Here is an 18,706-nt window from a genome sequence, read left to right on the forward strand (position 1 = left end):
AGGCAAACATTTCTTAAGACAAAGACAAGCCCAGATGAAATAACCTGTACTCTTTGTTACAATAAAGAGCGCTGGTGTAGAATCCTTCCACAGCGTTCGAACAATTATAAAGTCACGCGCATTATTAGGGTTAGGGTGTCGGTTAGTGTTTGGGTGCATTGGTCGAGTATTATTATATTTATAATTTAATAATAATTATTATATTTATAATTTAATAATAATGCTTGACCCCACCAAACCCAAACACTAACTCTCACCCTAACCCAAATAAAAAACGAATTAAACTCTAGCGTATTTTTCAACATCTTTTAACCCTACATAGTAAAGTAAATATGTATTAAATATGTTAAAATACAGTCAATCCTCGCGCTAAATGTTTGCTATTTTAGACATTGTCTAATATCTTTAACTTCGTCTAATTTCCGCCAACCACGTTCCTATATGTCAGGGGTTCCTAACCTTTTTACCTTCTCGTACCACTTGCACGATCTGTACTGCCACGCGTACCACAGGTTGGGAACCCCTCCTATATGTTTCCGACCCCAGCGCATGGCGATTTATGACGTTTCAAAATGGTGCGCGAAAACGACGTTAAGTGATTTTCATTTTGCAATGTAGGGTTAAAAGATACTAAGTTACGTTGTTGTAATAGGCAACAAATGCAGTTTTGGGGGGAAATGGCTTCGTGGCCCGTCCCTGGCTTCCAAACTTTTACCGCGTTCCAACGCGTCACACAAAGCTCTGTAACAAAACACCTGAGTCGCGCTAAATGTTGCAGACACAGATTCACACCGGTTCGCATCGCAGCGAGCTTGGATTACATGAAGCGGTGTGTAGACTGAAGCATACACTCGTAGACTGAAAGCATACAAGCTACATAGGCTAGAATAGACTTTTTGTGAATAAAGCGCGCTTCTGTATTTGCTGAACAACCTCTGAATTCGTCAAGCTAAACGTCCTTCATGCAATGTCATCATAAAATAGTACAGGGGCAACATTTTCCAAGTCACGGGCGAACGAAATATCCTAACGTCGCATGAGGCAAACATTTCTTTAGACAAAGACAAGCCCAGACGAAATAACCTGTACTCTTTGTTACAGTAAAGGGCGCTGGTGTACAATCCTACCACAGCGTTCAAACATAAATCAACGCACATTGTTTAGGTGATGGTGGGTCAATTATTATTATACTGATAATTTATTTATAATGCTTAACCCCACCAAACACAAACGCTAACTCCCAAATAATATGCAGTGTGGTAGGATTGTGGCCAGCGCCCACTAAAGTCTGTTCGGCTGTGCTTGGCTGCATTGGAAGGTGCACTACGGTGAAATATGCACCTCAGTACCTTAGAGCAGTGTTTCTTAAACTTTTTTAGTTTTGTTCACCCCTAGCGTTTATCTCCAGATTTATTTACCCTTGTCTCATGATATGATAAAACTATCTGGTATATATCACACCTGGATTATCCGCCCTGCTCACAAGTTATCATCCATTTCTGACGGTTTACCCTTATTCACCCCTGCAAAAATTTTATACACCCTGTGGTGAACCATTCACCTGATTAAGAAACATTGCCTTAGAGCACAGTATTATATTTTTGAAAAGGATATTTGCCCGGCAACCGGTTACCGAACTTCAAAGTAATGTAACCGACTTATTTGTCATATATGTAACAATGAGCCGGTCCCGGAGGTTCAATAAACGGCTGTAGAACTAGCAACTAGGAAGTACCTTTTTGTAGTAGGCTTGGGCTTACAGCGTTGAAACAATTTATTAAAGCCACTTTCAATATTTGGGTTAGGGTGTCGGTTAGTGTTTGGGTGAGGGCCAGGTTGGTCGTTTAGTGTTTTGGGTGAGGGCAAAGTTTGTCCTGCGCGGGGGATAAATCACCCGCGCAGTAGCACCTTCAGCCGCGGTCATAGCCGCGCATTTTATAGAAAATGTGTTCAGCCGCGCAAATCTCAAGCAAACGCGCAAAACTCAAGCAAACGCGCAAAACTTCAGCCGCGCAAACTTCTGTTATGGAACTAAATTACCTAAAAATGAGTAATACTGCTAAAAATTTAATGAATGCGGGTTTTAACAAACTTTACTATTTACGAGAAGTATACTAACATAATAGAAACGTTAGTATGGCTCCTGCAAAACTGACGTCACATTTATTCACTCATCACTCGTGTATGACCGAAAATGTGTCACCTTAAATCAGGCCTGCACAACTAAAATGGTACAAGGGCCACAACAAGCACAATAAAAATTGGCGGGCCGCATACTGAAGTTGCATAACATTTTTAAACGCTAGTTTATAAGACGTATATAATACAATGCATCATATAGAAATCCCTGCAAAACACTAAACACGCACAGTTCGGCGTTTTGGTCACGCATCAGTGGACAACGGTCACGTGTATAGTGACGTCAAATTAGGCAATATCGAGTAATATTGCATATTAAATGCTACACTGTCAAGCTTTTTAAATATTTAGCTGCGCCCGCATACCAAACAAAAATTGCTCAGTGCTTCAAGTATTCTATGAACGCTGTAAACCTGTAAGGTTATTATAATGTCGCAACTTACAACGTTCGGTAGCCTGGTGGTTTATTTTCAGCCGCGCAAGTTTAAGTCGAAATTTAATTTTCAGCCGCGCATTTTTTCAGCTGCAAAACATCTACCCCGCGCAATATCCAAAGTTTCCAATCTGGGGTTTGGGTTAGTCCCGCACCCTAACCCAAATAATGTGCGTTGTGGTAGGATTGTAGACCACCTGCAAGTTCAAATGCACATTTCGTGCACATTGCACCCTCAGTGAACATAAATGCACATTCGCGCGACGTGCACAGATTTTTTACCGTAACCCTAAGAACCCCACACAGTTGGTTTATTTCATAGTTTTAGGTTGGAGAGATGTTACTTTGAATACAAAAATTGTCAATATGTTAGGGATTCGCGCAAAGCTAGAAACGCCTTTGTATTATTTAAGTCGCCAAACTTTTATTTTCGAAGGTGCGATCAGACGCGCGACTTATTTTAAACATTCGGCCAAACTTTGTATTTCTTTAAAATAAAGTTTCAACACATCAATGTTACAGGTTCTTGTTAATTATTACCCAGGACACCCTTAATTAGTTTAAAATAAAACTTATTGACCAAAAAGTGAAAACTTGTTAAAAAAGTTTCAAAGCAAACTTGTAAAGGTCACAGTCAAGGTTGCGTACAAACGTTTTAGAGAAGGTCTGAAAAGATTTTCTAGATGTTCAAGCAAAAACCTTAAAATTATTATTACATTGTGGTCTGCTTTTCTAGATGATCTTGCCCTCAGATAGTATCATACCGCAAGCAATTAGACATTTTTCAGGATGCAAAACAAGAAGATAAAAAACAAGCGATAAATCTTAATAGCGCAACCACACAAAACCTTAATTTAAGAGGTTTACATCATTTTAAAAATACTCGGCCAAAATGCATTTCGGGTCAACAAAGTGCCAACAGCTTGACTGTTTTCTGCGTTAAGAAACTGTTGAAAATAATTTCACTTAAAAAATGGGTGATTGATTGTCGCTTATTTTCAACCATACAAAATATTGGCCGAAAAGGTTTTGTTTTTTTGGGCAGAAGCCATTTAATGAAAATAGGTTAGGACAGACTAGGAAAGTAATTCATTTTGTTTGCGTAAGTTGTTATAATTGGCAACCAATGACTTTTGAAGAGGGGAAAAATGCCTCGTGGCCGCCCCTGGCTTCCACACGTTGACCGCGCTCCGAAGCTTAACACAAAGTTCTGTAACAAAACACCTGACTCGCGCTAAATGTAGCAAACATAACGACGCAGATTCACTCCGGTTCGCAACGCAGCAAGCTTAATTTACATGAAGCGGTGTGTAGACTGAAACATACACTCGTAGAAGCTACATTGACTAGAGACGACCCTTTGTGAATAAAGCGCGCTTTTGTATTTGCTAAACAACCTCTGAATTCGTCAAGCTAAACGTCCTTCATCCAATGGCATCATAAAATAGTACAGGGGCAACATTTTTCAAGTCACGGGCCAAAGCCAAACTTAAAAATGTCTCGGCGGGTCGTCATGCTGAAACGAAATATTTTGTTGTTGTAGATACAGTTTTACGTTTTTAAAATAACAACCGGACCTAGAATTGTTTTGCGATTAAAAATGTGTAAATACATGCAAAAAAACGTTCGCGCAAAGTTGTGTTAATCTAGTTTGCCGTGTGATATGAATAGCAGCGTTAAACTTTCAATGTTATGTCCAGAGTTTGACCGCCGGCCATAGTTTGAAGATGTGTGCGTAAATCTTGTAATTTTTTACAATAAAGCATAACGTTTTATTGGTGCAATAATTCAAAAACGGCAATCTTCTCACAAAACATAGTCGCCCTTAAGTGTCAAATATGAACAGCTTTATGTCACACAGCAATATTTTATAAATTTTTGTAATAAGTTTTAGCTATTACTAGTTGCAGTTGCTACAGGTAAGTAAGGCGCTGGCTCTTAAGGCGAGAGCTGACGGCTGCCTAAGTCTCTTACATATTCTTAGTCAAGCCTGACCCCAAAGAACAAGCCGCTAAAATAATTGTCCTTAACTTGCGGAACTTTATAAAGAGTCACTTCATTCGGTTGATATTGCTTGTTGGAATATATTTACAAACCTGGGTACACACGTTATAATAACACAATAATTTCGCCTTAAATGTGAGCATTGACTCATATTTAAAACAAAAGCCGTATTAATATAATCAACTGCTATAGCTTTTATGAAATGGGTAGTTGCTACGGGTAAGAAGGCGATGGCTCGTAAGACGAGAGCCGACGGCTGCCTGAGTCGCTTACACGTCCTTGTCAAAACTGACTATTCACAAAGTCATTAGAACAAAGCATATTCAACAGACATATTCACAAACCTCAGTACACACGATAACACAACACAGTAAAGAATGCCGCTAGTCTACTCTATAAGACTTATATAGTAGAATAGCATAAAGTGTAATGAGTCGCGAAACGCCAAACACACTCGGTCACGCGTCAGTGGACATTGGTCACGTGCATAGTGACGTCAATTTAGGCAATACAGACTACAGTGTAACATGGGGCAAGTTTTTAGGAAGATTCTTCATTAATAGCTAATAGTTGGGGTGGTGTCTGCTGAAATAAGCAAACAGAATCGGAAAGTATTGGTTGTGCTTGGTTGAAGCTTGCACCACCAGATACCACACACATAAAATCCAGCAATTACAAGGATAAGTCCGGGGAAAGTGCTTCTAAGGCAGACTTGGACAACTAGATTAAGTTTAGCTTTATAAAATTAGATTAGAATTAAAATTAGAGCATTTTAAGTTTTCTCGAATTAGATTAGAATTAGAATTACCGAATTCTTAAAAAATTCGAATTTAAACTAGAATTTGAACTAGAATTACATTTGATTATTTACAGTCAATTTCATTTAAATCGAGAAGTATTCTACTAAGAATGTGAATGGTCAATATATGTGCTAATTTTGATTTTTTTAGCATAACATTTGCTTTTCAGACTGTGAAAATTACGTTCCAACCAAAGAGTTTAAATTCAAATTCTTTGTTTTGACTAAGAGACTAAAAATTTGCCGTTGGAAAAAGTAGCTTTTTTGGTGAAATCCGAAAGATTAGAACTAGAATTAAAGCAAACAAGCAATTCACAAATTAGATTAAAATTAGAATTAGCCCCATTTTGCTCTAATTCAATGAATTAGAAAACTAGAATTATTTAGTTGTCCAAGTCTGATCTGAGGTGTGTTTTCAAAGGAAGTTACGGTAGATACTTAAACGTCCATAGTAGGATTCCAAATCCAAGCGTTTTCAGAACTATTGGCTGAAAATTTTATGACGTAAATAGATTCTTATTAAGCGCAAATGTACTGTAGTACTTGACGAAAAATAAAAAGTCGTTAAACACGCAAAAACATAAGACGTTACTTAAAACATCGTTTATTGTTGTGTCGGTAAATAGGAGAAAATTAATTGGCTTATGGGTAAATACTTTGACACCGTTTTAAATCTTACGCCGTAAAAGAAGCGCAAAATAACCACACCACTGTTTGTTAAAAAACAAGCGTTAGCAGTATATGTCTCAAAAATTAGTTCAAGTGTGTTTAAACTTGACCAATAATATCCCTAGCCAAAACGAGTTGTGTGTGAAAGCAGGTGTGCAAAGCCAAAACAGGCCATTACAAAAAAATTGCGTACAGTCTGCTTAAATGACCGTACGCAACTATGCTGGGTATACGTACTAAACTTAATAACTTCGTTTTGTTTATTATTTATTAAAATATAAATATTTTTTGTCATGTGCGTTTGAACTACCAACTTAATTGGAATTTTTTTTGGCTGCCTTTTACTCTTTTCTAGCTGCCATTTTGGTAACAATAGCCTGCAGTTTCCTGATTGCAAATATCATACAACTTGAATAAATAGGATTGATAACTGCAGCCTTTACTGCAAAAGTAATGACGAGATGATATAATCTACAATTGTGTGACAAACTTCGTATTATTTACCAGGCGGCGTGCCACTTTCCTTTAGGTTAGAATCAGTTAATTATGAACTCTACTCTATTGTGGTGGTCTAAGTAGGCTAAATGAAGCACACAACTTTAAATGAGTTGGAACTATATTAGTGTAAAAAGTCAATTTTACCCACCATTAGTGATTGTTAAACACACCTTATGATTAGCTATATAAGACTGATTGACTTGATTGTATTTTAAGTTGGCACTTTGGTGCCATATCTACAACACTTACAATTTGTGTTTCATTTTCTGATTTTCATTAAGATCTTAATTAGCAATTTTTGAGTATGATTAAAGTGCAACAAATTGAGAAGGATTTTCTGCTTGTGTACAGTTGGTGTGTGCTGTTTCAATCATAGTTGCCATTTTTTCTAACGATAATCAATTAAATCAAAAACATCTAGATTTATTATAAAGAAATCTAAAAACTATTTTTGAAAATATTTATTACGCTTGGACATAACGGGTTTTGCCTTAATCTTTAGATTTGCTGTTTTAAAAAACATTTTACTGAATATGGACCAGTTATTGAAATCTTAATTTATTAACTCACTAATTAATTGTTTTTCAATTAGCAAAAATTTTAAACTTAAGAAATTACTAAAATAATTATCCTTAATATTAAATCTGCCACAATTTTAGATTACACAACATTTTTTTTATAATAATCTAAAGAAACATATAAAATCTAAATTATTTATTTAAGATCCTAAGTCATAAACAGTAAATCTCATTTAAAAAAAATACCTGATTGATAGGAATGGGATGTTCAAAGTAGAATACCAGAGGTATTATTAAATAGTAGTTTCAAATCCAGAATGTTATAAGTTTTTTAATGGTAAATATTGATTTGTTGGTCCATAACATGATTGACATTAAAGCAATTAGGATTCAAATTGTAAGAATGCACTTTACCGTTTGGTTACGAACTAAAAGGGTGAAAACTAAACTATGATGTTCTTGTATATATAATATTTATTTTGTGTTCTAATGCATTTTATTTCAACTTTCTTAATTTGATAGGCATTTCTATTTATAACTAACTAGGTTTAACATGCTATGAATAGTCTTTTAGATCATCTTCAATGGAGTTGTAAATGTAACAGAAGGGAGCAGGCAATGTGGTATGGTTGTTCCTTAACCCGTTCCCATAGAGCCCTATGTAGCTCAGGTGAAAAAGTGACTGTCCCTGTTGAGCCAAGATCTTGGATGCAAGCCTCATGTCATGGCTAGATGTTGCTTGCATCACAGCCTGAATTACTGACACTGATTTTAAATAAATTATTTCAAATATTACAGTTTAATTTTAATCATATTAATTGCAAATTCACATAAGCCGGAGAATGTGTATGCAAAGTTTAAAGTCATTTTTATTTAATCTGTGAAGTGTTTTTTGTGATTTTTTCTGTTTTTTTAATACGTAAGTCTCCTTATCTAGTGTTGTCAATTTTTGGTTTAATAAAGAAAGCATGGTCAATGAATATGCTAGGTATGTGCACATTTAAAGCAACAAACATATTTTTTGTGAAAATAGTTGTTTCTAGATTCTAGAATATATATATAATTATATATCCAAGGGTACTGTACGAATGTTGTCTAAAATGAGATATCATGATTCATACTTATAACATTTGTAAAAATAAATTATGTTAACAGTAAATTAGATTCATACGTATAATATTGGCAAAATATAATTATGTTAACAGTACATTAGATTTATTTATTGTCTAATATCTTCCAAAGACTTATTTAAATAGTATCAAAAAATGTGCTTCAACATGTAGGCATAAATTAAAAGAGCCTCATTAAAAATCCCACCACAATGCATATTATTTGGGTTAGGGATTAGGTTTTGGGTTGGGTTGGGTAAACATTATTATTAAATATAATAATACTTGACCCACGTAAGCCCAAACGCTAACACGAATAATGTTAGCAATATAAGCTCCCGGACGAAAATGTGGTACGACAGCATTGCAGCGGCTCGACGTGTCCTATTAACAGAGTTAAAAATATGTTCAAAATACCCGTTTGGTATTTTTCTTCTATAAGAAAACTAAATTATCTAGTACGGCCGTTCAGCTGATCGTCTGTTACGTCTTAAAATTTCATCTGTGACGTCATAAAATTTCAGCCAATAGGAAGCGTTCTGAAAACGCTTGGATTTGGAATCCTACTATGGACGTTTAAGTATCTACCGGAAGTTATCCGCAACACGAAAAGTTTGCCAATCATCTGGACGGGAATTCCCCTGTGCGATAAACCAGTCCATAGAATACTAAAACACAATGTAAAACTGAAATTTGACGTTGGCCTCTAAACCAGTGCTTGTCAACCTCTTTTGGAACAGTACACACTTTTACGTTTACTGAAGAACCTGTACACTCCAGTCCATGCAATGCACAAACTTATAGAAGCAAACTCCATGTTGTTCTGCAAAAAGAACTAGTAACCAGGGAGTCGAACCGTGTGACTTTTCAAGTTCGGTTCGCTTCGGATAGAATATAATTTGCGTTAAATCTCAAAATGTGGGTCAATAAATGTAGAGAATGAACTTTGAATCGTAAGTCATTTAATCCAAGTTCCGTTACGTTTTAAAGCAAAGCCACCGGTAGCGTAGCCAGCCGAAAAAATTAAGGGGCCAAAAAAGAACCTTTTTAGTTTAGCTTTTGCCATTGTATGAGCTGTATGGGCTAATATAGCAAAAACAAAAAGACTAAAAACTAGTAAAACTACATTAATAAGTATAGCAAACATTATATAAACTACATCGTTTATGACGTAACAGTGCATGACAATTAAAGGTGTGGCATGCCTGTGATCGACTGTTGTGGTAGGCTACTGCTCATAAATGCTAAAAAACAAATTATTATTATGAGTATAGTTATCAATTTTTGGGACCATGACCCCTGTGCCCCCTGACTATGCCTATGGCAGCCACACATCCACCCATTTTTTACCAATCTCTTTGAAAGTTGCGTATATTTTTTTTGTTTGTCCAGTCGTCTGATACAAACCTTTGAAATCTGGAACAGGTCTGACTTCACTTATGACTTCAACTTTAGATAGAAAGTTTATTTTAAAAAAATCTCTCAGCTTAGATACTGAATTTTCCTCCATTTTAGTTGGGACGTCACAATGGAGGCATGCCTTAAATTTTCTAATCATAATAAAATGGAAAGTTTGTGAGTATATCGCGTTTATTGAAGCGGTTTTCACACTAAGCAAATTAACTTTTCAAACAAGATTTTTTTTTGTTGGATGCAGAATGCTACCTACCGGGATTACGTATTTGCTTAAATTTCGCGCAATTTGAACAATTGCTGCTACGACTTTTTTACGCTTGTTAGTAATTTTTGATCGACATATGTCACGGGTTTTCGTTACGTAAATTATGCGAGACGTGTTAAGCCAAGGTTGTGTGTTTAGAAGCTCCAATTGAAAAACACACAACGTTGCAATTTTGTTTGATGTTCAAGATATTATTTTTAAATATCGACTGTAACATGAGCCTTCAGGAAGAAGGTTACACAATGCTGGTAACAAGTTATTAGTAATTAAATGGTCGGAGCGCGTTCGCGCCTTTCCTTTAGTTGCCTATTTTAGACACAAAACTGATTTTTTTGCGTTAATTTTTGTTTTGAGACTGTTTTAACTAAATGAAAAAAAAGGGAATTAACGGAGACCAAGAATTGGATCTTTGGAGCCGCGCAGATAAGTCACATAATTAAACACGCCATTGCATTAATGCCGCTTTCACACAGGCTGTGGGTTACTCAAGCGCTTGTGGGGAAGCATTAGGTTAAACCTTTTTTGTTAGACACAAGATATGACATGATTTGAAACACATCACAATCATCACATGATTTGAAATTTTTATTTAGTGACACGTAGTGCAAACGTTTCGGCATAAGCGAATTTGTTATGACATTACAAAAATATGTTTGCATTATCTAAGCCTCTTACAAAGTTCTTACGCTATCCGTAACATTACTTTTTGGGTATATTCTGATTACCACATTTATCTTCCATAATCATTGGGTATAACATGAGGCCAGCAGTAGCAACGTAATATGCAATAGTGATAAAGAGCAACAGCATGATGGATTGTTTCATTTTGTTTAACCAGATAAATTCAGGTAGACTTCGTACATTATGGTGATTAGTATAGGTGTAATTCATTTTGAACCAGGTAAAATAATTGGTAAATATTCTATTTAACCTGGAAACGCCGGGTATTTTGTACTCTACAGCAGCTAAATAGTTCATCATGTTTTCCGAGAGAATTAGCGAAAGAAAAAGGCACGCATAATGCAGTGTGTGGAAGTTCTGTGGTCTGAAGAGAGGCACGGCTTGGCGCTGCCTCATTTCCCGTATTTCAACAATTTTGAACGCTTGATATGAATAACGCAACAGAAATAGAAAAAATAGACCACGCTTTGTGTATATAAACGTGAAATTTGCGAAAGAGGAAGTACGACTACAGCAATTCATACGAATTAAAGCACCTAAAAACGTGCAGTGTTTACTATACTTGCAAGTGTTATTCTGTGATAACCATCTCTTTTGATATAACTTTTGCTTTGCCAGATGTTGCCAGGGTGCCTCACCTGCGTCCCCTGACTGCACGTCCCTGATGGCTTAACTCACCGTCTATAAAGCAGCGATGTTTTTAGTGCAATTGGGTCACGCGTCTTGAGCTATTGCGAAACCAAAATCAAACGTAAAACGCCGTTTTTCTTTTCGACCGTAAACACAAGATTGTTTTTCTCTTTCGCCTTTCGTTAGTCGTTCAGGTTGGCTGATTAGCAAGTGTGTGTTCGACAAACGACAACGCTAAGTCAAGCCTTCTTCTTTTTTTAACTTTCTAAAAACGCCGAGTTAGTCTATTTGATGTTTCTCGCTCTTCGTAGTCTCCGTTATAATATCCGATGTTGGTGTAACAACGACATATTTTAACTTTGACTGTTTAAAGTCGCATTTTTTATGTAATAATAAGTTATCGCAAAAATATTCTCTTTGAACATAATAGACCACGTATTTAGTGTGCAATTGACACAACTCATTTTGCCCTAGCCGCAGCTTGTATTTTAACTGACTTGACATACAGCTCGGCGCAGATGTTGCGCTAATCGTGGGGAAAACGATCTTCGTTTAGTATTGCAGGTGGCGAAAGACGTGATAGTAATTTACCGTAGTCCCGTACATCGAATGTACGAAACTGCGCAGCTAATAGTCGAAACACGATTTACCAAAATCAATCACACACACTTCATCGTCTTGGTTTAGTTTTTCGCCTAAAGTTAACGGTTGCACACTGAGCGGTTTCGACGCACGTGTTTGCTTTGCGTCGGACGTAGTTTGTGTGTGGTCGATTATTTTTTATGACGTCAATTCAATCCCGGTTTATGACGTCATACCAGTCACTATTTTGTTGACGTCATTGTGCATTAACGTCCAAATAAAAAAGGGAAATTCACTAAGTTATAAATTCGGGAACCCTTTTTTTAATTTTCTAGATACGCCCTTGATTAAACCAGAATGGGCAAGTTTGTTACAAAGGGCCGCATGAGATACAAAGTTGAATTTTGTAAATCTTATGGAATTGCGCAACGATTCCTTGAAACGAGCTAAATCATACTAGGGCTACAAGGTTATACAATGTTAGCTTTTAGTGTAGAATCCATAAAATACCGTAAAGTAGACACTACATACCCCAGTACGTGTTTTGTCACGTGATACATTTCAAATATTTAATTATATTGTGGTTTGCCTAATGCATTAATGATAAAAATAAAAATACACAAATCTAAAGGCTTATAAAAACATAATGAACAGTTTATATAATTGCATATATCAGCCTAAGGCAGGGAAGATGTTTAGGTTTGGGCTGTAAGTATTGACATACTTGTGTCTGATGTTCCAAAGCAGAATGTACTCCTTTGGCGGAATCTGTTTCGTTGCTTCAACAGTGCCCCTTAGTCGCTTATTAACGCGAGACAGTCTGTATAACCGATGTCGTTTTAACCAGATCCTTTTCAGGAAATATTGCTACCTCTAGGTATTTTAGCTTCATATTTGCGCAAGAGTTTGTTCGAGAACAACTGCTTTATAACGTAACTTACGTCAGTCTAATGCCTCCAACTTAAAACAAATATTCTGCTGCCGCCACTGTGTTCATAATGGTTTTACGTAGTGGGGTCTGAAAAGAGTGCTTTGGGCCGCGACGAAAAAAGTTGTCCGACCACTGCATTACACGAATGCACGTAATATATCGCGCATATTGCAAAATGCAGCAAATGGTTGTTACAAGATACCGTATTTAACCTGGGCAACGCCAGGTATTTCGTCTAGTTTATTTTCTGAAAACAAACAAACAAACAAAAAAGATGAGATGTTTTGGCGGTGATCGGAAAACAGGTGGACTGTACATTTCAAAAACATCAAATGATCTGGCGTCCAAACCATAGCGTCATCTAAATAAGGTTTAGTAACACATAGACCTCAACCTATTTAAGTATAGCGCCAAATAAACAAGTTGGGATGTGTTTGACTGCCGCACAATAACCCTGGGTTAAGATAAAATTTTAATCAGCACTCGCCCAGACGAAATAACACTCGCAAAAAATATCTGCACATCGTCTTCAAATTTCCTTTTCACCAAATTGTTTTCAACAAATAATTAAACTGGCCTTTCTATTTCTTAGAGTTTTCACAGTTATTGTACGAAACTCACAACGTTCGAACTTAAAGTTTGTAAATAACGGTATTTGCTGTTTAAAGATCGAAAACCGTTCGCTGGAATTAAATTCAACAACAGAACTTGATTCTGTTTGGACAAACTTCTAATATAAATAATAAGAAAAAACAAAAAAGGTATTTTACAACAAACTACATTCTCTATATTGGCACCGAGTTTACAGCAAATTGTAAATGTATTCTTGCCTCAGCTGAAAGTAGGAAACTCAGTCAACGTAAATTAAAGCAACATACAGGCGAGTTAGGGCTGACAAATATAAAGTTTCTCTGCCACAAAACAGTTCCTGACAACAGAGGAAATAACCTGTACTCTTTGTTACAATAAAGGGCGCTGGTGTAAAGTCCTACCACAGCGTCCGAACAATTATTAAATCAACGCACATTATTTGTGTTAGAGTTTCGGTTAGTGGTTGGGTGAGGGTTGGTCAAGTAACATTATATCCATTATTTAATAATACTGCTTAACTTACAGTAACCAAAACGCTAATTCCCAAATAATATGCAGTGTAGTAGGATTCTAGACCAGCGCCCACTAAAGTTCGTTCGGCTGTGCTTGGCTGCTATACAACACAACAGTCCACAATGTGCACTCTCCATATGTTCACCTACAGTTGACACTCGAAGGTGCACTACGGTGAAATGTGTACCTTAGTAACTTAGAGAAGTGCTTCTTAAACTCTTTTAGTTTTGTTCACCCCTAGCGTTTATCTCCACATTAATTCACCCTTGTCTCATGGTATGATAAAACTATCTCGTCAATATATAACAGCACACCCGAAATATCCGCCCTGCTCGCAACTATCGCAATTTCTGACGGTTCACCCTTATTCACCCCTTTTGGTTGGTTCACCCCTGCAAAAATTTTATTCACCCAGGGGTGAACCATTCACCTATTCACCTGATTAAGAAAAATTGCCTTAGATCAGAGTAGTATATTTTGGAAAAGGCTATTTGCCCGGCAACCGGTTACCGAACTTTGGAGTAAGGTAACCGACCCATTTGTCATATGTGTAACAATGAGCCGTCCCGGAAGTTCAATAAACAGCTATAGCGTTAGTTTGAGGAAGTACCTCCTTGTAATAAGCCTTACCTTACAGCGTTGAAACAATTAGTAAATCAACGCGCAATATATGGGTTAGGGCGTCGGTTAGTGTTTGGGTGAGGGTGGCCAAGTATTATTATTTTTATTGTTTAATAATACTGCTTATCCTAACCTAACCCAAAAGCTAACCCACATCCTAACCCAAATAATGTTCGTTATTGTAGGTCAACTACAAAATCGTCTGGTTGATTTAAGGCAACACTTAAGGCTCAACCCATGCAACCATAGCGTTAACGGTTAACTGAACAAGTCTGGTTGTGTTCCACTGCCGCACAATAACCCAGGGTTAATATTAAATTTCAATCAGCACTCGCCCAGACGAAATAACACTCGCAAAAAATATCGGCACTATACGTCTACAAATTTTCATTCTACAATATGTTTTAGACCCGGCCAGCCAATGTAATTCACCCAGCCCGCCGCCTGTTTGACAAACTAGACACGAATCCATTTCAACTACTTTTTGATTATTTCAACTACTTTTTGACTAACTAGGCTAAGTGCGAAAAATTTGTTTTGCTGTCGTTTGAACTAGATCAGCGCTTCTCTACCGTTCCGCCGTGGAAGGCTGCCAAGTGCATCGCGGACAAACGGAAAACGTATTCAAAAATGTTGAACATATAATTTTATCCACTTTATTTTTGGCAATGTAACAAAAAAGCAATTTAAAAGAAATGCCTATATACCAAAAAAAATCGCGCTCACTTCGCTTGCCAGGTGTGCCCTGACTTTAAAAGGTTAACAAACACTAAGCTGGATTAACTTTAAAAGTTATCTCGTTTCTTCAAAGTGGCTTTATTACACTTTTCATCAGTAGTATGGATGACGTTTTAAACCAAACAAACGCCTTTTTTCTCGCTTTGCGCCAACATTTTACTACCTCCTTAAATGTAATTAAACACGTTTTTAAGTGCAATGAAAGATCCAAAGCCCGCCTGATTCACAGTTGTTCTAACATCTTAATAATATAACTTTTTGTTTATTTGCTACTTAAAGAGAAATAGAAGATTTTCGTGCGAAATAAATTACGAACAGAACTCGCTTCTGTTAAGACAAACCTCCAATATCAATAACAATAAGAAACAAATTGTATTCTAAAGCAAACTACATTTAGTAAAATTAAACCAACATACAGGCGAGTTAGGGCTGACAAATATAAAGTTTCTCTTCCACAAAACAGTTCCTCATTCTATTCACTACATGGGCGAACGAAATATCCTAACGTCGCGAGAGACAAACATTTCTTAAGACAAAGACAAGCCCGGATGAAATAACCTGTACTCTTTGTTACAATAAAGGGCGCTGGTGTAGAATCCTACCACAGCGTTCGAACAATTATAAAGTCACGCGCATTATTAGGGTAAGGGTGTCGGTTAGTGTTTGGGTGCATTGGTCGAGTATTATTATATTTATAATTTAATAATAATGCTTGACCCCACCAAACCCAAACACTAACTCTCACCCTAACCCAAATAAAAAAATGAATTAAACTCTAACGTATTTTTCAACATCTTTTAAACCTACATAGTAAAGTAAATATGTATTAAATATGTTAAAATATAGTCCATTCTCGCGTACGCTATTTTAGACATTGTCGAATATCTTTAACTTCGTCTAATTTCCGCCAACCACGTTCCTATATGTCAGGGGTTCCCAACCTTTTTACGTTCTCGTACCACTTGGACGATCTGTACTGCCACGCGTACCACAGGTTGGGAACCCCTCCTATAGGTTTCCGACCCCAGCGCAAGGCGATTTATGACGTTTCAAAATGGCGCGCGAAAACGACGTTAAGTGATTTTCATTATGCAATGTAAGGTTAAAAGATGCTAAAATATACGTTACGTTGTTGTAATAGGCAACAAATGCAGTTTTGGGTGGAAATGGCCTCGTGTCCCGCCCCTGGCTTCCAGACGTTTACCGCGCTCCAACACGTCACACAAAGCTCTGTAACAAATAATGCTTAACCCCACCAAAATTTATAATGCTTAACCCCACCAAACACAAAAGCTAACTCCCAAATAATATGCAGTGTGGTGGGATTGTGGCCAGCGCCCACTAAAGTCAGTTTGGCTGTGCTTGGCTGCATTGGAAGGTGCACTACGGTGAAATATGCACCTTAGTACCTTAGAGCAGTGTTTGTTAAACTTTTTTTAGTTTTGTTCACCCCTAGCGTTTATCTCCACATTTATTTACCCTTGTCTCATGATGTGATAAAACTATCTGGTATATATCACACCTGGATTATCCGCCCTGCTCGCAAGTTATCATCCATTTCTGACGGTTTACCCTTATTCACCCCGTTTGGTTGGTTCACCCCTGCAAAAATTTGTTTCACCCTGTGGTGAACCATTCACCTGATTCAGAAGCATTGCCTTAGAGCACAGTAATATATTTTTGAAAAGGCTATTTGCCCGGCAACCGGTTACCGAACTTCAAAGTAATGTAACCGACTTATTTGTCATATATGTAACAATGAGCCGGTCCCGGAGGTTCAACAAACGGCTGTAGAACTAGCAACTAGGAAGTACCTTTTGTAGTAGGCTTGGGCTTACAGCGTTGAAACAATTTATTAAAGCCACTTTCAATATTTGGGTTAGGGTGTCGGTTAGTGTTTGGGTGAGGGCCAGGTTGGTCGTTTAGTGTTTTGGGTGAGGGCAAAGTTTGGCCTGCGTGGGTGATTTATCCCCCGCGCAGCAGCACCATCAGCCGCGGTCACAGCCGCGCATTTTATAGAAAATGTGTTCAGCCGCGCAAATCTCAAGCAAACGCGCAAAACTCAAGCAAACGGGCAAAACTTCAGCCGCGCAAACTTCTGTTATGGAACTAAATTACCTAAAAATGAGTAATACTGCTAAAAATTAAATAAATGCGGGTTTTAACAAACTTTACTATTTACGAGAAGTATACTAACATAGTAGAAACGTTAGTATGGCTCCTGCAAAACTGACGTCACATTTATTCACTCATCACTCGTGTATGCCTGAAAATGTGTCGCCTTAAATCAGGCCTGCACAACTAAAATGGTACAAGGGCCACAACAATAAAAATTGGCGGGCCGCATACTGAAGTTGCATAACATTTTTAAACGCTAGTTTATAAGACGTATATAATACAATGCATCATATAGAAATCCCTGCAAAACACTAAACACGCACAGTTCGTCGTTTTGGTCACGCATCAGTGGACAACGGTCACGTGTATAGTGTCGTCAAATTAGGCAATATCGAGTAATATTGCATATTAAATGCTACACTGTCCAGCTTTTTAAATATTTAGCTGCGCCCGCATACCAAACAAAAATTGCTCAGTGCTTCAAGTATTATATGAACGCTCTAAACCTGTAAGGTTATTATAATGTCGCAACTTACAACGTTCGGTAGCCTGGTGGTTTATTTTCAGCCGCGCAAGTTTAAGTCGAAATTTGATTTTCAGCCGCGCATTTTTTCAGCTGCAAAACATCTACCCCGCGCAATATCCAAAGTTGCCAATCTGGGGTTTGGGTTAGTCCCGCACCCTAACCCAAGTAATCTGCGTTGTGGTAGGATTGTAGACCACCTGCAAGTTCAAATGCACACTTCGTGCACATGGCACCCTCAGTGAACATAAATGCACATTCGCGCGACGTGCACAGATTTTTTACCGTAACCCTAAGAACCCCACGTAGTTGGTTTATTTCATAGTTTTAGGTTGGAAGGATGTTACTTTGAATCAAAAGTTGTCAATATGTTAGGGATTCGCGCAAAGCTAGAAACGCCTTTGTATTATTTAATTCGCCAAACTTTTATTTTCGAAGGTGCGATCAGACGCGCGACTTATTTTAAACATTCGGCCAAAGTTTGTATTTCTTTAAAATAAAGTTTCAACACATCAATGGTACAGGTTCTTGTCAATTATTTCCCAGGACACCCTTAATTAGTTTAAAATAAAACTTATTGACCAAAAAGTGAAAACTTGTTAAAAAAGTTTTAAAGCAAACTTGTAAAGGTCATAGTCAAGGTTGCGTACAAACGTTTTAGAGAAGGTCTGAAAAGCTTTTCTAGATGTTCAAGCAAAAACCTTAAAATTATTATTACATTGTGGTCTGCTTTTCTAGATGATCTTGCCCTCAGATAGTATCATACCGCAAGTAATTAGACATTTATCAGGATGCAAAACAAGAAGATAAAAAACAAGCGATAAATCTTAATAGCGCAACCACACAAAACCTTAATTTAATAGGTTTACATCATTTTAAAAATATTCGGCCAAAGTGCATTTCGTGTCCGAAAGCTTGACTGTTTTCT

Source organism: Ascidiella aspersa, chromosome 5 (assembly GCF_963924565.1).
Source record: "Ascidiella aspersa chromosome 5, kaAscAspe10.2, whole genome shotgun sequence".
Classification (NCBI taxonomy): domain Eukaryota; kingdom Metazoa; phylum Chordata; class Ascidiacea; order Phlebobranchia; family Ascidiidae; genus Ascidiella; species Ascidiella aspersa.